Source organism: Pseudophryne corroboree, chromosome 10, assembly GCF_028390025.1.
Source record: "Pseudophryne corroboree isolate aPseCor3 chromosome 10, aPseCor3.hap2, whole genome shotgun sequence".
NCBI classification, from domain to species: domain Eukaryota; kingdom Metazoa; phylum Chordata; class Amphibia; order Anura; family Myobatrachidae; genus Pseudophryne; species Pseudophryne corroboree.
This window is the reverse complement of record NC_086453.1, coordinates 65319837-65344798: the sequence shown is the minus strand read 5'-3', so window position 1 is coordinate 65344798 and position 24962 is coordinate 65319837. Positions and strand designations below refer to the sequence as shown.

At 47.0% G+C, this 24962-nt stretch overlaps 1 protein-coding gene and 1 long non-coding RNA gene across 5 annotated transcripts in view; one reads left to right on the top strand and one right to left on the bottom strand.

Annotated features, from left to right (window-relative positions):
- The window catches only part of LOC134966028 (uncharacterized), an 88301-nt gene that overhangs the window by 15586 nt on the left and 47753 nt on the right, over positions 1-24962 (bottom strand). For both annotated transcript variants that reach the window (XR_010188571.1, XR_010188570.1), the window contains exon 2: positions 22830-22930. This is a non-coding gene — a long non-coding RNA (uncharacterized LOC134966028). The remainder of the gene's footprint in view (positions 1-22829; positions 22931-24962) is intronic.
- LOC134966027 (phospholipase A2 inhibitor and Ly6/PLAUR domain-containing protein-like) overlaps positions 1-24962 on the top strand; it is a 57091-nt gene that overhangs the window by 16978 nt on the left and 15151 nt on the right. The gene's annotated exons all lie outside the window — the stretch shown is intronic.

The window sequence follows — 24962 nt, the reverse complement described above, 5'->3', positions numbered from 1 at the left end:
TCCTGTTTCATCTTTCAGACACAGGACACAAGGTGTCCAAAGACAAGTTACAATTATGCCAAACTAAGGTAAAATATTTGGGACACTGTCTAACACAAGGACTGAGACACCTGACCGCTGATAGAATCCAAGCAATTAGAGACATGACTCTGCCACAAACCCAGCAACAGATCAGAACGTTTTTAGGAATGTGTGGGTATTGCCGTAATTGGATCCCAGGGTTTTCCATTTTGGCGTTACCTTTGCAGGAAATGGTCTCCTCAAACAAACCTGATAGGATTTCGCATACAGACGAGTCCGAAACAGCTTTTGAGAGACTTAAACAGTGCCTAACACAGGCACCAGCACTAGGTATGCCAGACTATGGAAAACCCTTTGAACTATACGGAACAGAAAGTGCTGGTTGCGCGGCAGGTGTACTAACCCAAAAACACGGTGATGCCAGCAGGCCAGTTGCATACTACAGCGCTCAGCTAGACACGGTAGCGCGATCCCTCCCCACATGCTTGCGAAGCGTTGCTGCGATAGCATTGCTAGTGACAAAAAGCGAAGACGTCGTGCTAGGCCACAACTTCACAATCCATACGCCACATGCAGTATCAGCCTTATTGAATTCTGCCCAAACCAGACACGTCTCATCAGCGAGGTTTACAAGATGGGAATTGGCACTAATGGCCCCCGTAAACATCACCATAAGGAGATGCAGTGCATTAAATCCTGCAACGTATCTCCCAGGTGTGCCTGGTCAGGCACAAAGGGTGGAAGGGGAGAGTGATGGGGAAGGAGGATTTAATACAAAGGAAGATACACATGATTGTATGGAATATTTGACCCAAAATTTTACCGCAAGGCCTGACATCAGTGACAACCCACTGGAAGATGCAGAACTCACGTTCTACACGGACGGTAGTTGTCATAGACAGTCAGACTCGGGAGACTTGTGTACTGGATACGCAGTCGTAGATGACCAAGACACCATAGAAGCGGAACCGCTAGGCCCACCTCACTCAGCCCAGGTTGCTGAACTGGTCGCCCTAACCAGAGCATGCGAATTGGCTAAGGGTAAGTCAGCCAATATCTACACCGATTCTAGATACGCATTCGGGGTAGTCCATGATTTCGGAGCCCTATGGCGCCTCAGAAATTTCATGACGGCAGCTGGTACACCGGTAGCGCATGCAACTCACATAAAAAGGCTTCTAACAGCGATACAGGAACCCGACAGAGTGGCTGTTATCAAATGTAAAGCACACACATATAGCCAAGACCCGGTATCACTTGGTAACAGCCGAGCAGACGAAGCTGCTAAGTTAGCAGCTGCTACCCCCATACAGACAGACACCACACAATTGATGGTATTTAATACCATTAACACACAGAAGTTGTGTGAAATGCAAAATTTGTGTTCCACACAGGAAAAGGCAGTCTGGAAGGCAAAGGGATATGGCCAGGAGTCCTCAGGACTCTGGACGGATGGACATGGTAAACCAGTGGCCCCCAGAGCATATCTTCCATGTCTGGCTGAAGCAGCTCACGGGCTGACTCATCTAGGCAAGGAAGGGATGTGCAAATTGGTGAGAGCATATTGGTGCGCCCCAGGATTCTCCTCTCATGCGAGTAAAAGAGCAATGTCATGCCTTACCTGTTTGAGAAAGAATATTGGAAAGGCAATACCTACAGAACCATCCCATATCCCACCTGCCGGCGGCCCTTTCCAGGTAATACAAATCGACTTTATACAATTACCCCCTTGTCGGAATTTGAAATATGTACTTGTTTGTATAGATGTTTTCTCAAATTGGGTCGAAGCATTTCCTGCGGCTACAAATACCGCTATGTTTACTGCTAAGAAAATTGTGCAGGAATTTGTATGTAGATATGGTATCCCTAGAATAATCGAAAGTGATAGGGGTACCCATTTTACAGGTGATGTCTTTCAAGGAATGTGTAAGTTGATGGGAATTGATAGCAAGCTGCACACTCCGTACCGTCCACAGGCGAGTGCGAAGGTCGAAAGAGTGAACAGCACTATTAAAAATAAATTGAGTAAAGTGATGGCAGAGACAGGATTGACATGGCCAGAAGCTTTACCCATTGTATTGTACAGTATCAGAACCACTCCCAGGTCCCCCCTTAATCTGTCTCCCTTTGAAATCTTGTTTGGTCGACAACCGCATGTCATGATTAACCCTCAGGATGATTTGAAATGTAACAATGAAGTAACTATAAAGTACTTGATTAACATGAGTAAACAGTTAAGGAATCAAAATGATAATCTGAAGTTGGTGATTCCTGATCTACCTGATAGTAATTGTCATGACATTGAACCTGGGGATTATGTAATGATACGGAATTTTCTACGCTCAGGTTGCCTTATTGACAGATGGGAAGGACCATACCAGGTCTTATTGACTAGCACTACAGCATTGAAGGTTGCTGAGAGAGAGACTTGGGTCCATTCATCCCACTGCAAGAAGGTTGCTGATCCAGAGAAGTCCCGTGATAAGGAACAGACGGTAGAGGTTGTATCACTGGAGTGTCTGTTCCAGGAGGACTGAGGCGGCACCTGAGCCTTGAAGACCGAGAGCTGTTGTCGACTCCCCACTCCCTTTTATTGTTTTCCTCCACTTCCCATCCCCTCTCCCTCAAATTTCTTTTTCCTCCTTCTCATTCTTCTCCGTTTCCTCCTATAAGATGGACTTGCCCCAAGAGACTGTGATCCGGATTTTCCTGTTGACCATGATGTTGACCAGAGCAGTCTGTTCCGGCGAGAGTACCATGGAGGTCGATAGAGGTTCTGGAATGGGTTCTGATGATAAAGATGGAGGCGTAGTTTTCCAAGATCAACCTAACCAACAAGCAAAGGCGAGTATCAGAAAACGATCCGATAGCATTGACCATAGAAGGAATTGTGACGGATTGTTAGCTGAGGAAAACTGTATCTGTAGGCTCTGTAACAATGTCATTGAAGATGGGTGCATTAAGAAATGCCAATCCAGTTTTAATATCCATATGGACCGGCATCCATTGAGTGACTATCACTCCTTAGTGGGTAATGTGTTAAACAAAACAGATTGTTGGGTATGCTCTCAAGTACCTCAGGGTCATAGCAAATCAGGGCTAGTACCATTTCCTTTAACGATAGGAGAGGTACTTGAGTTAAATGGTGGGAGACCGGTGGACAGGAGGTTTAATATCTCCAGCCCTCCTAGTTTGAAGCTCCACCAATACCATGTGGATAGGTCCCTATTATGTTTCAACATCTCTAATCCCAGAAAGCCGGGAAATTGGGAAGTGTCATGGAGTAACCACACCATGACCTTTTCGCATAGAGCAGATAGAATGCCTACAGATACAGAGCTTGTACGCCACATAGCTAGTAGAGGAAAATCTTTCCGGTATAGGTACACCTTAGGAAATAGGATTACGAGTGTTGGAGAAGTATCACCAGGATACTGTGCACATATCGTACAACCTGATACGTGTATTAAGCAGATGGAAGAATTAGGGTTAGGAGATTTCACCTGGAAGGTGTGTAATATGGTTATGTCCTTCTCCGTCCCATATGTTCTCCCCGATGATGCATATTTCATATGCGGGAGAAAGGCGTACAAGTGGCTTGCCCCAAACTCTGAAGGATTGTGTTATATTGGAAAAGTATTGCCTGAAGTAATGACTGTAACACATGATAAAATGAAAGACATACATCGTGGTGCCCAAGCTCCTTATACTCACACCCATTACGAGCACGTTGTTAAAAGGCACCTGATAGAGAAGACAGAGCATCCGGCCTCTGATCTGATAAGTGAATCCACCGGGATTCAATTCTTAATCGCGTTAGATTTCACCCGCACCGCTAGAGGAGTGCTAAATTATAAATACATATCGGCGCTCGCAAATTTGTTAGATAATATCACTGAAATGTATGATGACACGTTTAGATATACTGGAAGGGAACTTCAAGCTTATAAAACAGAACTGGTGCAGCATAGAATGGTTCTTAATTACCTCACAGCAGTGACAGGCGGATATTGTGTTACATTGGCAACACAGTACGGCGTGAAGTGTTGCACGTATATCACGAATAGCACCAAGGATCCGGTCGAGGTCATAGACCAAAAGATGGACGATATTCTCCAATTGAAGTGGGAATTTCGCCGAAAACACAATCTCACTCTTGCTGCTGTAGGTAATGAGCTGACTGGTTGGGTGTCATGGTTGAACCCGCGAAATTGGTTCTCCGGTTTGGGAGACTGGGCTCAAGGAGTCATAATGGATGTTGGGAAGTTTCTCCTATGTATCTTAGGTGTTGTCATATCAATTGGCTTGATATTTAGATCGTACATCGTACCAGGGTAATGAGTTTGAGGAGTGAGGAAACTGTAATTAACCTGGATTTGATTTATGACCCAATGATAGAAACAATGATGTAATGAAAATGCGATTATACGGTCCGTTTCTTTCACCTGTTTTTCTGCTTTTCTCCAAGATAAAAAGACCCCCTTGGACGAGGAAGTTGACGAGACGCTATACAGACAACGGATAGACCAAAGAAGAAGTTTTGACCACTTGAGATATGGACATTTGATGAACTTTGCCATGGATCCCCAGTTTCACTAGAATTCTTAAACTTACGCTAGCCCAACATTTTTTGTAAATCTAATGGCATTGACAAAGCTTTTTGCTCACACCTAATGGGCAACACAGCGCAAAGAAGACGACTTTCAACTGATACCGAACAAAACTTCAACCGACAGATGTACATTAACCTGACATAGAATACTACTGCATTTTCCATAAGTGTTCTTTATCTTCATTTCTACAACCCTCAGGTAATGACACACATAGTATAGGGAATACAGGCTCAGATATCAGCAATCACATATTCCCCCATTCATGTATCATCAACTAAAATGTGCTCCCCATTTTGTTCAAAATCCGAAAAGAGCTCGGTAAAGTTTGACAGCCCATCCACAGACCCGTACCACGGGATAAGAAGGAATTCAAATGTATACTTCGCAATACCTCGAAGCTTAATTTACAACACGTACGGCACGATGATACATGACCCCCCAAACATGGACTCATACACACATGCTTCTGCTATCTCACTAGGTCATACCCTCTTCACACCTACTCCTCTCTCCTCCCTTACCCAACCATGGAAATGAATTAACCCCTGACATATATTTTTCTCCTTTTGAAATGTTTTAGAAGGTGGCAGTTATTATTGACTGCCAAAGGGTGGACTGTCAAAGTCAGAAAAATATCTCTATGCACACTGCCATATTTGCACCTCATTCAGGTCCGCGCTGCGCATGCGTGCGCTCTCCCGTGAGTGCGCATACCCGCTGTTGCGTGCACCCGCTGGTGCTCGGTATGCGTATTTACGGTAAAGTTTGTGTAGTCGTAGCGTGCGACTCAATCGTTACATATTTTCACTAATAAGGTATTTTATAGATCATGGTCCCTTTGATAGATTCTGAAAGTTTGGTTAACATAGCATGTTCCTGAACAGAGGGATCCCTCTTTGTATTGTACGAAGGGTCTAACAGGAGTCATACAGTAGTGTTTGGTACCCATCGGAAGAGTATTTAAATAGCAATATTCCGGTGTTGGTTTGGAGCGGATTAATCGCTCGTGCGAATGGTTATGGACATAAGAAGTTTATGTCCATTTACTATTATTTGTTCTTACTTAGTCATGCGGCGGGAAACCCAGTATCCCACCCACCTGAACAGTTGGAAACAGTCACAGCCCACCTGTATGAATCAACCTATGACCTTTTGTTATAGTGCGAAGCCGAATTCCTGTGTCCAATGGACAATGAGATTGTAGGGACCATTGAATTGTATTGTGTGTGGGGCATAAATAGGCAGGCCGACCATATCCAACTTCACTCTCTTCAACGGTTCTCATTGCTGATAATCGGGAGCTGGATATCGAGGCGCATGCGATCGTTTCCCCTTGTGCGTAAGTTTTCTCCGTAATCATATTGTCTTACTGTGAGCCATCTCTCTCTCTCTCTCTCCCTACTCTTTCTCTCGTATTTTCCTTTAATTGTATTGTATTGTATTTCCCGTGTAGTTATCTGGTTAGTTAGTCTATGTTATATTGTAGTGTATCATTTGTACTGTGATTTCTTTTGCAAGTATAATAGTTATAATACATATAATAGGTTTTGGACCCTAAGCCCAGGTATCTGTGTATTCTTTATAGGGTTAAGTATTCTCTGAGCGTCGGTGACGCTCAAGCAGCTTTGTAGTTAATCAGGTTACACCAGGTTGCACTTACACTCTGTCTCTACACTAAGGTATACTGTGTATCTCATTGTTAAAGGTATAGATATAAAGGTTTTAACGTTGTAAGCGTCTGCACCGCTGGTGATCTCCTCGTGGTCCCGAGAATACGCTACGCTATAGCGAATCATTACGTTAGTCGGCAGCCAATAGCGTGCCTGCCTGTGATCACTGGGCCGTAAGCGAACGTGACGCTTGAGCGTCTCGACTACGGTTGAGCGATCGCTACACAACTTGCGTACCCTTACGGTACTTCTTACGTAGATAGCGTACAGTGTTCTTAGACCTCTTAAAGTGTTTTATATACGATAAATATTTAGCTTTATCACGAGGAAAAGGATTTAAACTAAGGGTGAGATACATACCAGCTCACACCATCAAACGCGTTGTACAATCTGGCATTAAACAGAATTCCAGTCAACGGCATGAACAAAATCAGCAACAGGCTGACCATAACCAAAACACAACCTTTGTGTAACACAAGCAATAACTATTAAACAAGTACTGCAGATAGCGTCTGCACAGGGACGGGCGCCCAGCATCCTCTACGGACTAAGAGAAAAGGATTTACCAGTAGGTATTAAAATCCTATTTCTCTGACGTCCTAGTGGATGCTGGGAACTCCGTAAGGACCATGGGGAATAGCGGCTCCGCAGGAGACTGGGCACAAAAGTAAAGCTTTAGGACTACCTGGTGTGCACTGGCTCCTCCCCCTATGACCCTCCTCCAAGCCTCAGTTAGATTTTTGTGCCCGACCGAGAAGGGTGCACACTAGGGGCTCTCCTGAGCTCTTAGTGAAAGTTTAGTTTTAGGTTTTTTATTTTCAGTGAGACCTGCTGGCAACAGGCTCACTGCATCGAGGGACTAAGGGGAGAAGAAGCGAACTCACCTGCGTGCAGAGTGGATTGGGCTTCTTAGGCTACTGGACACCATTAGCTCCAGAGGGACCGAACACAGGCCCAGCCTCGGAGTCCGGTCCCAGAGCCGCGCCGCCGGCCCCCTTACAGAGCCAGAAGCAAGAAGAGGTCCGGAAAATCGGCGGCAGAAGACATCCTGTCTTCACCAAGGTAGCGCACAGCACTGCAGCTGTGCGCCATTGCTCCTCAGCACACTACACACTCCGGTCACTGAGGGTGCAGGGCGCTAGGGGGGGGCGCCCTGAGCAGCAACAGAAACACCTTGGCTGGCGAAAATACATCACATATAGCCCCCAGGGCTATATGGATGAATTTTAACCCCTGCCAGATTCCACATAAAAGCGGGAGAAAAGGCCGCCGAGAAGGGGGCGGAGCCTATCTCCTCAGCACACAGGCGCCATTTTCCTTCACAGCTCCGCTGAAAGGACGTCTCCCTGACTCTCCCCTGCAGTCCTGCACTACAGAAACAGGGTAAAAAAGAGAGGGGGGCACTAATTGGCGTAATAATTACAAATAGCAGCTATAAGGGGGAAAAACACTTATTTAAGGTTATCCCTGTATATATATATATATATATAGCGCTCTGGTGTGTGCTGGCATACTCTCCCTCTGTCTCCCCAATGGGCTAGTGGGGTCCTGTCCTCTGTCAGAGCATTCCCTGTGTGTGTGCTGTGTGTCGGTACGTTGTGTCGACATGTATGAGGAGGAAAATGATGTGGAGGCGGGGCAATTGCCTATAATAGAGATGTCACCCCCTAGGGAGTCGACACCTGAGTGGATGATCTTATGGAAGGAATTACGTGACAGTGTCAGCTCTTTGCAAAAAACAGTTGACTACATAAGACAGCCGGCTACTCAGCTTGTGTCTGTCCAGGCGTCTCAAAAGCCATCAGGGGCTCTAAAACGTCCGTTACCTCAGATGGTAGATACAGACGTCGACACGGATACTGACTCCAGTGTCGACGGGGAAGAGACAAACGTCACTTCCAGTAGGGCCACACGTTACATGATTGAGGCAATGAAAAATGTTTTACATATTTCTGATAATACTAATACCACTAAAAAGGGTATTATGTTCGGTGAGAAAAAACTACCTGTAGTTTTTCCTGAATCTGAGGAATTAAATGAGGTGTGTGATGATGCGTGGGTTTCCCCCGATAAAAAACTGATAATTCCTAAAAAATTATTGGCATTATATCCTTTCCCGCCAGAGATTAGGGCGCGTTGGGAAACACCCCCTAGGGTGGATAAAGCACTCACACGCTTATCAAAACAGGTGGCTCTACCCTCTCCTGAGATGGCCGCCCTTAAGGATCCTGCTGATAGAAAGCAGGAGGGTATCCTAAAATGTATTTACACACATACTGGTGTTATACTGCGACCGGCAATCGCCTCAGCCTGGATGTGCAGTGCTGGTTTGGCTTGGTCGGATTCCCTGACTGAAAATATTGATACCCTAGACAGGGACAGTATATTACTAACAATAGAGCATTTAAAAGATGCATTTCTATATATGCGTGATGCACAGCGGGATTTTTGCCGACTGGCATCAAGAGTAAGTGCGCTGTCCATTTCTGCCAGAAGAGGGTTATTGACGCGACAGTGGTCAGGTGATGCGGATTCCAAACAGCATATGGAAGTATTGCCTTATAAAGGGGAGGAGTTATTTGGGGTAGGTCTGTCAGATCTGGTGGCCACGGCAACAGCTGGGAAATCCACATTTTTACCCCAGGTCGCCTCTCAACATAAGAAGACGCCGTATTATCAGGCGCAGTCCTTTCGTCCCCATAAGGGCAAGCGAGCGAAAGGCTCCTCATTTCTGCCCCGGGGCAGAGGAAGGGGAAAAAGGCTGCAACAGACAGCAAATCCCCAAGAACAGAAGCCCTCTCCCGCTTCTGCCAAGTCCTCAGCATGACGCTGGGGCTTTACAAGCGGACTTAGGCACGGTGGGGGCACGTCTCAAGAATTTCAGCGCGCAGTGGGCTCACTCGCAGGTAGACCCCTGGGTCCTTCAGGTGGTATCTCAGGGGTACAAATTGGAATTCGAGACACCTCCCCCTCGCCGGTTCCTAAAGTCTGCTTTACCGACGTCTCCCTCCGACAGGGAGGCGGTATTGGAGGCCATTCACAAGCTGTATTCTCAGCAGGTGATAATCAAGGTACCCCTCCTGCAACAGGGCAAGGGGTATTATTCAACGCTGTTTGTGGTACCAAAGCCGGACGGCTCGGTGAGACCTATTTTAAATCTGAAATCTTTGAACACTTACATACAAAGGTTCAAGTTCAAGATGGAGTCACTCAGAGCAGTGATCGCGAACCTGGAAGAAGGGGACTATATGGTGTCTCTGGACATCAAGGATGCTTACCTCCATGTCCCAATTTACCCTTCTCACCAAGGGTACCTCAGTTTTGTGGTACAGAACTGTCACTATCAGTTTCAGACGCTGCCGTTTGGATTGTCCACGGCACCCCGGGTCTTTACCAAGGTAATGGCCGAAATGATGATACTTCTTCGAAGAGAAGGCGTCTTAATTATCCCTTACTTGGACGATCTCCTGATAAGGGCAAGATCCAAGGAACGGTTAGTAGTCGGAGTAGCACTATCTCAAGTAGTGTTACGACAGCACGGGTGGATTCTAAATATCCCAAAATCACAGCTGATTCCGACGACACGTCTGCTGTTCCTAGGGATGATTCTGGACACAGTCCAGAAAAAGGTGTTTCTTCCGGAAGAAAAAGCCAGGGAGTTATCCGAGTTAGTCAGAAACCTCCTGAAACCAGACCGGGTCTCAGTGCATCAATGCACAAGGGTCCTGGGAAAAATGGTGGCTTCCTACGAAGCGATTCCATTCGGCAGATTCCACGCAAGAACATTTCAGTGGGATCTGCTGGACAAATGGTCCGGATCGCATCCTCACATGCATCAGCGGATAACCCTGTCCCCAAGGACAAGAGTGTCTCTCCTGTGGTGGTTGCAGAGTGCTCATCTTCTAGAGGGCCGCAGATTCGGCATTCAGGACTGGATCCTGGTGACCACGGATGCCAGCCTGAGTGGCTGGGGAGCAGTCACACAGGGAAGAAATTTCCAGGGCTTGTGGTCAAGCCTGGAAACGTCACTTCACATAAATATCCTGGAACTAAGGGCCATTTACAATGCTCTAAGCCAAGCAAGACCTCTGCTTCAGGGTCAGCCGGTGTTGATCCAGTCGGACAACATCACGGCAGTCGCCCACGTAAACAGACAGGGCGGCACGAGAAGCAGGAGGGCAATGGCAGAAGCTGCAAGGATTCTTCGCTGGGCGGAAAATCATGTGATAGCACTGTCAGCAGTGTTCATTCCGGGAGTGGACAACTGGGAAGCAGACTTCCTCAGCAGATCCACCCGGGAGAGTGGGGACTTCATCCAGAAGTCTTCCACATGATTGTAAACCGTTGGGAAAAACCAAAGGTGGACATGAAGGTGTCCCGCCTCAACAAAAAACTAGACAGGTATTGCGCCAGGTCAAGGGACCCTCAGGCAATAGCTGTGGACGCTCTGGTAACACCGTGGGTGTACCAGTCAGTGTATGTGTTCCCTCCTCTGCCTCTCATACCCAAGGTACTGAGAATCATAAGAAGGAGAGGAGTAAGGACTATACTCGTGGCTCCGGATTGGCCAAGAAGGACTTGGTACCCGGAACTTCAAGAGATGCTCACAGAGGTACCGTGGCCTCTACCTCTAAGAAGGGATATGCTCCAGCAGGGACCCTGTCTGTTCCAAGACTTACCGCGGCTGCGTTTGACGGCATGGCGGTTGAACACCGGATCCTGAAGAAAAAAGGCATTCCGGATGAAGTCATCCCTACCCTGATCAAAGCCAGGAAGGATGTAACCGCACAACATTATCACCGTATTTGGCGTAAATATGTTGCGTGGTGCGAGGCCAGGAAGGCCCCTACAGAGGAATTTCAACTGGGTCGTTTCCTGCATTTCCTGCAAACAGGACTGTCTATGGGCCTAAAATTAGGGTCCATTAAGGTTCAAATTTCGGCCCTGTCAATTTTCTTCCAGAAAGAACTGGCTTCAGTTCCTGAAGTTCAGACGTTTGTCAAGGGGGTACTGCATATACAACCTCCTTTTGTGCCTCCAGTGGCACCTTGGGATCTCAATGTAGTTTTGGGGTTCCTAAAATCACATTGGTTTGAACCACTCACCACTGTGGACTTAAAATATATCACATGGAAAGTGGTAATGCTGTTGGCCCTGGCTTCAGCCAGGCGTGTCTCAGAATTGGCGGCTTTATCCTATAAAAGCCCTTACCTAATTTTTCATTCGGACAGGGCAGAATTGAGGACTCGTCCTCAATTTCTCCCTAAGGTGGTTTCAGCGTTTCACCTGAACCAGCCTATTGTGGTACCTGCGGCTACTAGGGACTTGGAGGACTCCAAGTTGCTGGACGTAGTCAGGGCCCTGAAAATATATGTTTCCAGGACGGCTGGAGTCAGGAAATCTGACTCGCTGTTTATCCTGTATGCACCCAACAAGCTGGGTGCTCCTGCTTCTAAGCAGACTATTGCTCGCTGGATTTGTAGTACAATTCAGCTTGCACATTCTGTGGCAGGCCTGCCACAGCCAAAATCTGTAAAAGCCCATTCAAAAAGGAAGGTGGGCTCATCTTGGGCGGCTGCCCGAGGGGTCTCGGCGTTACAACTTTGCCAAGCAGCTACTTGGTCAGGGGCAAACACGTTTGCTAAATTCTACAAATTTGATACCCTGGCTGAGGAGGACCTGGAGTTCTCTCATTCGATGCTGCAGAGTCATCCGCACTCTCCCGCCCATTTGGGAGCTTTGGTATAATCCCCATGGTCCTTACGGAGTTCCCAGCATCCACTAGGACGTCAGAGAAAATAAGAATTTACTTACCGATAATTCTATTTCTCGTAGTCCGTAGTGGATGTTGGGCGCCCATCCCAAGTGCGGATTGTCTGCAATACTTGTACATAGTTATTGTTACAAAAATCGGGTTATTATTGTTGTGAGCCATCTTTCCAGAGGCTCCTCTGTTATCATGCTGTTAACTGGGTTCAGATCACAGGTTATACGGTGTGATTGGTGTGGCTGGTATGAGTCTTACCCGGGATTCAAAATCCTTCCTTATTGTGTACGCTCGTCCGGGCACAGTTTCCTAACTGAGGCTTGGAGGAGGGTCATAGGGGGAGGAGCCAGTGCACACCAGGTAGTCCTAAAGCTTTACTTTTGTGCCCAGTCTCCTGCGGAGCCGCTATTCCCCATGGTCCTTACGGAGTTCCCAGCATCCACTACGGACTACGAGAAATAGAATTATCGGTAAGTAAATTCTTATTTTTCTCATTCGTCTTAGAGGATGGTGGGGACGCTTCAAGAACCATGGGGTTTATACCAAAGCTCCAGAATGGGCGGGAGAGTGCGGATGACTCTGCAGCACCGAATGACCAAACATGAGGTCCTCATCAGCCAGGGTATCAAACTTGTAGAACTTAGCAAAAGTGTTTGAACAAGACCAAGTAGCCACTCTGCAAAGCTGTAACGCCGAGACCCCTCGGGCAGCCGCCCAAAATGAGCCCACCTTTCTCGTAGAATGGGCCTTCACCGATTTCGGTAACGGCAATCCCGCCATAGAATGAGCATGCTGAATCGTATTACAGATCCAGCGTGCAATAGTCTGCTTGGAAGCAAGAGCCCCAATCTTGTTGGGAGCATACAGGACAAACGGAGCCTCCGTTTTCCTAATCTGAGCCGTTCTGGCGACATAGATTTTTAAAGCTCTGACCACATCAAGAGACTTTGATTCCCCCAAGGCTTCAGTAGCCACTGGCACCACAATAGGTTGGTTCATGTGAAACGATGAAACCACTTTTGGAAGAAATTGCTGACGAGTTCTCAACTCCGCTCTATCTACATGAAAGATCAAATAGGGGCTCTTGTGACCGGACGCCAAGGCCAACAGCATAACCACTTTCCAAGTGAGGAATTTGAGCTCAACCTTATGTAAAGGTTCAAACCAATGAGATTGCAGGAACTTAAGATCCCATGGTGCCACTGGGGCACAAAGGGAGGTTGAATGTGCAGCACTCCCTTCACGAAGGTCTGAACTTCTGGAAGGGAGGCCAATTCTTTCTGAAAGAAAATTGATAAGGCCGAAATTTGCACTTCAATGGAACCTAACTTTAGGCCCGCATTCACACCTGCTTGCAAAAAATGGAGAAACCGACCCAGCTGAAATTCTTCCATTGGAGCCTTCTTGGATTCACACCAAGACACATATTTTCTCCAAATACGGTGGTAATGCCTCGCCGTTACTTCTTTTCTAGCCTGAAGTAGTGTGGGAATGACTTCACTGGGAATACCCTTTTCGGGCTAGGATTTGGCGTTCAACCACCATGCCGTCAAACGCAGCCACGGTAAGTCTTGATACGCGCACGGTCCTTGCTGTAACAGGTCCTCTCCTAGAGGAAGAGGCCAGGGATCTCCTATGAGTAATTCCTGAAGATCCGGATACCACATAGACCGACTGAAACACCCACGGTGTCACTAGGGCGTCCACCGCTATTGCTTGAGGGTCCCTCGACCTGGAACAATATCTCCAAAGTTTCTTGTTGAGGCGAGACGCCATCATGTCTATTTGAGGAATTCCCCAACGACTTGTCACTTCTGCAAATACCTCTTGATGAAGACCCCACTCTCCTGGATGGAGATCGTGTCTGCTGAGGAAGTCTGCTTCCCAGTTGTCCACGCCTGGAATGAAGACTGCTGACAGAGCGCTTGCATGTCTTCCCGCCCAGCGAAGAACTTTTATGGCCTCCGCCATCGCCGCTCTGCTCTTTGTTCCGCCCTGGCGGTTTATGTACGCCACTGCTGTTATGTTGTCCGACTGAATCAAGACGGGTAGACCGCGAAGAAGATGTTCCGCTTGCAGAAGGCCGTTGTAAATGGCCCTTAATTCCAGAATGTTTATGTGCAGACAAGCTTCCTGGCTTGACCATTTCCCCTGGAAATTTTCCCCCTGTGTGACTGCTCCCCAGCCTCGGAGACTTGCATCCGTGGTCACCAGGATCCAATCCTGGATCCCGAACCTGCGTCCCTCTAGGAGGTGAGAACTGTGCAGCCACCACAGGAGAGAGATTCTGGTCCTGGAAGATAGGATTATTTTCCGGTGCATGTGCAGGTGAGACCCGGACAACTTGTCCAACAGGTCCCACTGAAACACCCTGGCATGGAACCTGCCAAACTGAATGGCCTTGTAGGCCGCCACCAACTTCCCCAGCAACCGAGTGCATTGATGAATCAACACTCTTGCCGGTTTCAGAATCTGTTTGACCATGTTCTGGATTTCCAGAGCCTTTTCCACTGGAAGAAAGACTCTCTGTAATTCTGTGTCCAGAACCATACCCAAGAATGACAGCCGTGTTGTCGGAACCAACTGTGATTTTGGCAAGTTTAGGAACCAACCATGTTGTTGCAGAATTGCCAGGGAGAGCGTAACGTATTTCAGTAATTGCTCCTTGGATCTCACCTTTATCAGGAGCTCATCCAAGTACGGGATAATTGTGATTCCTTGCTTGCGCAAGAGAACCATCATTTCCGCCGTTACTTTGGTGAAAATCCTCGGAGACGTGGACAGACCAAACGGCAACGTCTGAAATTGGTAATGACAATCCTGAACAGCAAACCTCAGGTAAGCCTGATGCGGAGGATATATGGGGACGTGTAAGTAGGCATCCTTTATGTCGACCGACACCATGAAATCCCCTTCCTCCAGACTGGAGATCACTGCTCGGAGAGATTCCATCTTGAATTTGAATTTTTTCAGATAGAAATTGAGGGATTTTAGGTTCAGAATTGGTCTGACCGAGCCATCCGGCTTCGGGACCACGAACAGGCTCGAATAAAAGCCTTCTCCCTGCTGTGACGGGGGTACCGTGACAATGACTTGATTTTGACACAGCTTTTGTATTGCAGCACATACTACCTCCCTTTCTAGAAGAGAAGCTGGCAAGGCCGATTTGAAAAATCAGTGAGGGGGGCACGTCTTGAAACTCCAATTTGTACCCTTGGGCTACTATTTCTAATATTCAAGGGTCCAGGGCCGAGCGAACCCAGACCTGACTGAAGAGTTGGAGACGTGTCCCCACCGGTGCGGACTCCCGCAGAGGAGCCCCAGCGTCATGCGGTAGATTTGGCAGACGCCGGGGAGGACTTCTGCTCTTGGGAACCTGCCACCGCCGGTGACCTTTTTCCCCTACCTCTTCCTCTAGTAGCGAGGAAGGAAGACCCTCGTCCTTTTTTGTATTTATTGGGCCGAAAGGACTGCATCTGATAGTGGGGCGTTTTCTTTTGTTGTGCAGGGACATAAGGTAGAAATGATGAGTTACCCGTGGTAGCCGTAGTTACCAGGTCAACTAAGCCGTCACCAAACAAGACATCACCTTTATATGGCAGAGACTCCATAGCCTTCTTAGAGTCAGCATCAGCATTCCATTGATGAATCCACAAAGCCCTCCTAGCTGAGACTGCCATGGCATTGGCCCTTGATCCCAAAAGGCCAATATCCCTCGCAGCTTCCTTTAGGTAGGCTGCAGCAGCGTCCCTGATATAACTCAGTGTCAATATAATGTTATCCCTATCCAGGGAATCTATATTACATGACAAGTTATCTACCCACTTTTCAATAGCACTGTTCACCCATGTCGATGCAACGGCAGGTCTGAGCAAGCGTACCCGTAGTGACATAAATGGACTTCAATGTATTTTCCTGCTTACGATCCGCAGGATCTTTCGGGGCTGCTATGTCAGGAGATGGAAGCGCTACCTATTTGGACAGACGCGATAGAGCTTTGTCCACAGTGGGGGTTGACTCCCACTTTCCCCTGTCCCCAGAGGGGAACGGATATGCCACTGGAATTCTCTTGGGAATCTGTAACTTTTTGTCAGGATTTTCCCAAGCCTTTTCAAAAAGATTGTTCAGTTCATGAGAGGGAGGAAACGTTACCTCAGGTTTCTTTACTTTAAACATACAGACCCTTGTGTCAGGAACAGCAGGATCTTCTGTGATATGTAAAACGTCTTTTATCGCCACAATCATGTACTGAATGCTCTTAGCCAGTTTAGGATTCAATCTGGCATCACTATAGTCGACACTGGAATCAGAGTCCGTGTCGGTATCTGTATCCGCAATCAGGGTAAATGAACGCTTCTGCGACCCCGAGGGAGTCTGTACTTGTGACAATGCATCCTCCATGGATTTTCTCCATGCCTGGTTCTGAGACTCCGATTTATCTAATCTCTTATTCAATAGAGCCACATTTGCATTCAACCCACTCAAAACATTTACCCAATCAGCAGTCGGCGGTGCCGACAGGGTCACTCCCACAGTCTTTTCGGTCCCCACTCCAGCCTCCTCCTGGGAAGAGCACTCCGCCTCAGACATGCCGACACACGCGTACCGACACCCACAACCACACTGGGGCTATAGGGGATAGACCCACAGCAAAGCCTGTTAGAGAAACACAGAGGGAGTTTTGCCAGCTCACAACCTAGCGCCTATCCCGGTTCTGAAACGTTTAATATAATGCCTCAGACCTGTTAGCGCTTTTAATATTAATAAAACAGCACCAAATTACTGTGCCCCCCCCCCCATTTTGCACCGTTACTTGTACAGCAGTGTAGTATCCAGTGTCTCTGCAGCTCTGTAAAGAGAAAATGGTGCTGATTAGAGCTGTGAGGGCTAAGCCACGCCCCCTTAATGGCGCGCTTCAGCCCCGCTTTTTATCACCAATTTATACTGGCGGGGGTCTGGTTTTAGTGCCCAGGCACTTTATACCTCTTTTGCCAGTCCATTAATGAGGTTTTATGCTGCCCAGGGCGCCCCCCCCCCCCCTTGCTCCCCGCACCCTGTAGTGCCGATGTGTGTGTGGGAGCATGGCGCACAGCGCAGCCGCTGCGCGGTACCTCAAAGCCATCACTGAAGTCTTCTGATCTTCTTCTACTCACCCGTCTTCTGACTTCTGGCTCTGCAAGGGGGGTGACGGTGCGGCTCCGGGAACGAGCATCTAGGCGTACCTAGCGATCAGACCCTCTTGAGCTAATGTCCAGTAGCCTAAGAAGCAGAGCCTTGAAACTCACAGAAGTAGGTCTGCTTCTATCCCCTCAGTCCCACGAAGCAGGGAGCCTGTTGCCAGCAGGTCTCCCTGAAAATAATAAACCTAACAAAAGTATTTTTCAGAGAAACTCAGGAGAGCTCCTCAGTGTGCATCCAGTCTCACTGGCAGAGCCGGCCCTAGGCATAGGCAAACTAGGCAATTGCCTAGGGCATTTGATATGCCTAGGGGCATCATCAGCTTCTGCTGATTAAAATGATATGCAGCATGCCTATATTCTGTGTGTAGCATTTCATATGCAGATACAGCCACAGTCGCACACAGTATATATGCATGCTGCATATCATTTTAATCATCAGAAGCTGCTTGTGCATCCTAGCCACATAGGAATGCAAATAAGATGCATTTTCATAAAAAAATAGGCACCCGGCATTAGCAGAGCTGCCAGTTGACTCACGCCAGGAACTATACGTGTCATTATGTGTATAAGGGCATTAATAATGTGTAACATATGTGTAAGGGGCACTATGTGTGTCATTATGTGTAAAAGGGCATTAACAATGTGTGGCATATATGGAAGAGAAATTATGTCTATAAGAGCATTAATAAGGGTTGGCATGATGTGTAAGGCACATTATGTTTATAAGGACATTAATAATGTGTGTCATATATGTAAGGGGCATTACTGTGTGGTATTATGTGTATAAATGCATTGCCAATGTGTGGCATTATGTGTATAAGGTGCTCTACTGTGTGGCGTAACGTATAGAAAGGGCACTACTGTGTGGTCTAATGTGAATAAAGAGCAATATGGTGTGGTTTAATGTGAATAAGGAGCAATATCAGCATAAGCAGCATAGCCAACCAACTGGACTTACACTGGGGGATTCAGAATTACAGACCAGTGATCGTGTGCGGAATCTTGGCGTTGTCCTGGATGGTGGCTTGACACTTAAACATCAGATATCAGCCACAATCAAATCCTCATTCTTTCACCTGAGGAACATAGCCAGAATCAAGCACTTAATTCCCTCAGATGATATGTCAAAAGTCATACATGCATTTGTATCATCTCGTTTAGACTACTGTAATGCCCTCTACCTTGGTCTACCAGCAAAAGAATTGCAACGCTTACAGCTGGTGCAAAACACAGCTGCCAGGCTATTAACCAATCAGCCCCGTTCTAGCCACATAACACCCATCCTCTACTCCTTTCACTGGCTGCCTGTACGATGGCGAATCATCTTCAAGATTGGCTTACTGAGTTTCAAAGCATTACATGACCAAGGCCCAAGGTACCTGAAACAGCTTCTGACCCCATACTGCCCCACTCGATTACTGCGATCTGTAGATGAAGGACTTTTAGCAGTACCTAGAATCTACCGTAATTCATCTGGGGGTCGAGCTTTTAGTCATGCGGCTCCGACTCTATGGAACTCACTTCCCCGCACAGTGCGAGAGGCCCCAACTATAGAATCCTTCAAAAGTAGACTCAAGACTTTTCTGTTTACTAAAGCATTTCCATAATGTCCCTTTTAGTATCTTCATGCTTCTGTATTTTATGAAAATGTACTTCATTATTTTCTGTACTATATTATGCAATGTATCTGTTAAGCGCCTTGAGTCCTATTGGAGAAAGAGCGCTATATAAATAAAATTATTATTATTATTAATATGGTGTGGTGTAAGGAGAATAAAGAGAAATATGGTGTGGTGTAATGAGAATAAGGAGCAATTCAGTGTGATGTAATGTGATTAAGGGGCACTACTGTGAGGAGTAACGTATATAAGGTAAAGTGGTACTACTGTGTGATGTAATGTGAATAAGGGATACTATTATATGATAAATTGTGAATAAAGTTGCACTACTGTGAGGCATAATTTGAATTGGGGGTATTATTGTGTGGCCATGCCCCTTGCCAGAAAAAAACACATACATTTTTGGGCTGTGCGCAGAATGTGCACACTGTTCTTATTTAAATTATAGGGGGTAGGAAAAAAAATAAGGACTGCTATGGGTGGGGGGTGAACTAGCGGTGGTGCTAGGGGGCACCAATCAAAATCTTGCCTAGGGCATCATATTGGTTAGGGCCGGCTCTGCTCACTGGGCACAGAATCTAACTGGAGTCCGGAGGAGGGGCATAGAGGGAGGAGCCAGTTCACACCCATTCAAAGTCTTAAAGTGCCCATGTCTCCTGCAGATCCCGTCTATACCCCATATTTCTTGAAGCGTCCCCAGCATCCTCTAGGACGTATGAGAAAATATAATGCATATACTGAACATGAGTTTATAGCAAAGTCTGATTTAAAGCAACACACCTACATGCTTTTTTTACCCCTATATAACAAGTTAAGTAACTTTCAAAGATTGTTTCTGATAGTTATGACCTTCTACAAATCATTATCTCCTTTTCAAAATATCTCTGGAGAGTAGTCAAATTTGCTTAATATACAGTAGTATCACAGAATGTTGAGGTGAGAGATTATTTTAGAATGCAGTTGGAACTCAGAGGGATGTTTTAAAGAGCTCTCAACGAGTGTAGTAGGGTATGCCGGCGGCCGGGCTCCCAGCGACCAGCATACCGGTGCCGGAATCCCGACCGCCGACATACCGACAACTGGGCGAGCGCAAATGAGCCCCTTGTGGGCTCGCTGCGCTCGCCACGCTGCGAGCACTGTAGCGCGCCACGCTATCTATTCTCCCTCCAGGGGGGTCGTGGACCCCCAAGAGGGAGAAAAGATGTCGGTATGCCGACGGTCGGGATTCCGGCGCCGGTATGCTGGTCGTCGGGAGCCTGGCCGCCGGCAAACAGAAGACCACCGCTCTCAACAGTACTTCATGTGACTGTGGGGTCTATTTACTAAGCCCTGGAGAGAGATAAAGTGGTCAGAGATAAAGTACCTGCCAGTCAGCTCCTAACTGCCATGTTACAGGCTATGTTTAAAAAGTGACAGTTAGGAGCTGGTTGGCTGGTACTTTATCTCCGTCCATTTTATCTCTCTCCAAGGCTTAGTACATAGACCTCTGTGGGTTCCATAGTAGTCACATGATACTGTGTAAACTGTGCAGAGCTATTTAATATACGCCTGAAGAAGCAAACCAAGAAAAATGGTGATTGGCAAGCATTATTTTTGCATCCTGCCACAGTGCTTTTTTTTTTATGGCTTATTTTCCTGTAATACATCTGTGCATTAGATAGGCCAGGTTTATGCTGTTTTCAAGTGTAGCAAAATAAACAGCTCTACCTGACATAAAAGCTTTGATGAAAAACACAGTAGGCAGCCAAATAAGAAAAGGCAATATTTAGTAACCGTTGCCAGGTGACGTGTAAACCAATAAATGGTCACCAGCAATTAGTAAAGAAAAGGTTTTACAGTTAACTTTTTGCACTTGACACAATAGAGTATTTTATGATGCTTTCTCAGTATGTCTATTCTGATGCCATGATGTAAGAGAATAACAATAACATATGAAATGCCGAACAGTTTAAAAGAGAATTTTTGGTACTCCTCGTTCTTTTAGGCTGCAGCTCATTCATTTGCCCCATTCAAGTTACAAAGTATCAATCGATAGGGGTAAATAATGATTACATAACCACAAACACTTGACCTGATTCTGATTAGGGAACAACGTAAGAAAGAGCAAGTAACTTTGCACCGGAACAGACCAAGGACCTAATTCAGACCTGATCGTAGGTGTGATCAGGCACACTGATAAGCGGTCAACGATCGGGCACACTGTTATGCGGGGGGACGCCCAGCACAGGGTTAGTCCGCCCCACATGTCTAGCCCTCCCTTCCCGCAGAAGTACAAAAGCATCACACAGCAGCAATGCTTTTGTACTTCATGGGCTGGGCGCTGGCAGGAGCTACTCGTCGCTGCCCGGGTCGCAGCGGCTGCGTGTGACATCATGCAGCCACCTCGCACGGTCCGGGCACGCCTGCATTGCCCGTACCGAGCCCCGTAACTGGCGGCCAAACGCCGCCGGCCCGCCCAGTGACCGCCTCTGCCTGGCAGAGGTGATTGTAGGGCTAAGACAACCGTCGTCTGTCTGCCATGCGCGGCGCACTGCGGTGCCAGCGCAGTTCCGACCTGATCCCTGCATACATGCACAGCAGCGATCAGGTCTGAATTAGCCCCCAAGTTTCAATGCAAGAGGTCCAAATACATAATTTTTTTTCCATGAAGGGTAAATACTAGCTGTTTTTGCATGAAGCCCACAAATGATGGACAGCTTAATGTTTGCACAGATTAGACGCACCCCTCTCACATCTAAATCTCCCCTGTACATTTAAAACCTGTCCCACATGCTGTGCAGCATAGTCTTACCAAAGTGCACAGTTACTTTCTTGTTTTTATTCCCAACTCACAATCAGGCTCTAAGACCGGGTACACACTGGGGGTAATTCCAAGTTGATCGCAGCAGGAATTTTGTTAGCAGTTGGGCAAAACCATGTGCACTGCAGGGGAGGCAGATTTAACATGTTCAGAGAGAGCTATGGGCCCTACACACATGCCGATATCACTGCACGATATGAACGTTCATATCGTGCAGTGTGGAGGCACCAGCGATGAACGATGCGCGGCCCCGCGCTCGTTCATCGCTGGTGCCATGTCGGCTGTGCATGCAGGCCAATATGGACGAGATCGTCCATATTTGCCTGCAAGTCTACGGAGCCGGGTGACGGGGGGAGTGAAGAAACTTGCCCCACCCCCCACCCCCGCCGCCGGGTCGCCGAGTGTGTAGGGCCTATTAGATTTGGGTGTGGTGTGTTCAATCTGCAATCTAATATGCAGTGTAAAAATAAAGCAGCCAGTATTTACCCTGCACAGAAACAAAATAATCCACCCAAATCTAACTCTTTCTGCACGTTATATCTGCCTCCCCTGCAGTTCACGTGGTTTTGCCCAACTGCTAACAAAGGGGGTAATTCCAAGTTGATCGCAGCAGGAAATTTTTTTAGCAGTTGGGCAAAACCATGTGCACTGCAGGGGGGGGGGGGGGGGGGGGGGCAGACATAACATTTGCAGAGAGAGTTAGATTTGGGTGGGGTATTTTGTTTCTGTGCAGGGTAAACACTGGCTGCTTTATATTTACACTGCAATTTAGATTGCAGATTGAACTCACCACACCCAAATCTATCTCTCTCTGCACATGTTGTATCTGCCTCCCCTGCAGTGTACATGGTTTTGCCCAACTGCTAAAAAATGTCCTGCTGCGATCAACTTGGAATTACCTCCAAAATTCCTGCTGCGATCAACTTGGAATTACCCCCACTATCCGTAGGTCATCCCGTTCCACAGCACGCATGGTGTAGTGGTTAGGGTTACTGACTCACAGCACTAAGGTCATGGGTTCGATTCCCACCATGGCCCTGACTGTGTGGAGTATGTATACTGTCTCCGGGTTCTCCGGTTTTCTCCCACAGTTCAAAAATATACTGGTAGGTTAATTGGCTCCCAACAAAATTAACCCTAGCGCGTAAGTGTCTCATACCTGTCAACTTTGTTGGTAAGGGACTCCTGCATGGCAAAGCTACCAAAAATGGGGCGTGGCCTCTTGGGAATGCCGCAACCGTGGGACACGCCTCTCCATGTCTGTCACGAAGCAAGATAGACCGGTCATATTTACTATTAAAGCAACCAGATTAATGTGTAGATTCATTTGATACTTGTTATAAAGTTGTAGGACATTGCAACAAATAATTATGATTAAATGTATGTAAGCTAAAATCACTTTTATTAGAACAATAGATATTCCAAACAGGTAGTGGACAGGAAGCTCAGGCCAGCCCCTTTGGATGTCCCCTAGGCTGAACCTGTTTAGCATATACAAAGAGACTAGTGACTCATCATGAATGAGTAAGTTCCCTCCCCCAAAAACTAGATAACACATTGCTGATCACACAGAAGCTCAGTTGCTGTTTGGTCTGAGACGATGATGGAGTTATTGCCAGATCAGTTCCTGTATTTATTTGCTGAGAGAGAGATATTAAGAGGAGGATGCATTGAAATATATGGTAATTGTATCGCTGGCCTGTAACTGTATGTATTAACTGCTTACTGTATGAGTTGTAACTATAGGTATACTGTACATTGTAATATATTGAATCCATATCCTTTTAATAACAAATATATACATCAATGAGCTTTGGAACTCAGATAATGTGTGGGTGTATTGTTTTTTCTTATGGGATGCAGTGTTTTGCAATGTACAGCGCACTTTTATCATATATGGTAATAAAGATGCGCCTGGCGTCTGCAATATATATTAGAGCGGGCATTTTAAATATTTGTGAGAAAGCAATTTGGCATTCACAATAGATGTTGTGTGCATGCACACAGCATCTACTCACCGCTGCTCTACAGGAGCCTCCCAACTGCCCCCCCCCTATAACCACCACCGCGGGACACTGCGGCCCGTGGGTGAGACAGTCCGACAAAAACGGGACTGTCCTGCGGAAATCAGGACAGTTGGGAGGTATGGTGTGTACATGTGATAGAGTGTAAGCACCGCTGGGGCAGAGACTGATGTGAATGGACAAATATTCTCTTCTCTGTAAAGCGCTGCGGAATATGTGTGCACTATATAAACAACTGGTAGGAATAATAATACACAAACCATCAATGACCACTAGCATGCACCACGGCCTGAATAGTACAGCAGCAGTGATTGGGTGGCGTGCGCAGATACCTTGGTGTGTGTGTGGGGGAGGGGTGTTTAAAGGGGGAGATGGCACAGCAGCACAACATCCTATTTGCCGGTACTGTACCCATCACCATGTGGGACATCTCTCATGCCAGACTTCCTGTTTCATGTAATACACAATATGTAATATAAAGTGCCACATGAGATGGAATTGGAGGTATATTGGTGGTCATTCCGAGTTGTTCGTGCAAACGCTAGGCCGCCGCCCTCTGGGAGTGTATCTTAGCTTAGCAGAAGTGTGAACAAAAGATTAGCAGAACTGCTACTAAATAATTCCCTGCAGTTTCTGAGTAGCTCCAGACCTACTCCTAAACTGTGATCACCTCAGTCCGTTTAGTTCCTGGTTTGACGTCACAAACACGCCCTGCGTTCGGCCAGCCACTCCCCCGTTTCCCCAGCCACTCCTGCGTTTTTACCTGGCACGCCTGCATTTTTTAGCACACTCCCGGAAAACAGGCAGTTACCACCCAGAAACACCCACTTCCTGTTAATCACACTACGATCACTCGAGCGAAGAAAAAACGTAGCTCGAGCTTGTGCAAATCTCCAAAATTTTGTGTTAAATTACTGAACGCATGCGCGCTGCGTACCGTGCGCATTCGCATTTTCCACCTGATCGCTCCGTTGCGAAAAACGTCAACGAGCGAACAACTCGGAATGACCACCTTTGTTCCTAGAAACCAATTGGCAATGTCTGTTCTAGAACATGAAAAACAGAGCAGGACACAGTGCCATAACACGTGCGCACATGAAGTCATGACGTCACACACAGCAAGCGGCAGGGGAGCCGCGGCAAAGCAGGAAGGTGGCTGAAGGGTGCGCCCTCAGTGGCAAATGCAGGATTTCTAGAGGGGGGTTCCAAATGAAGTCTACAATCTCCCATTCTGCGGAACTTCAGAGCAAGTACGGGAGTCTGGGGGA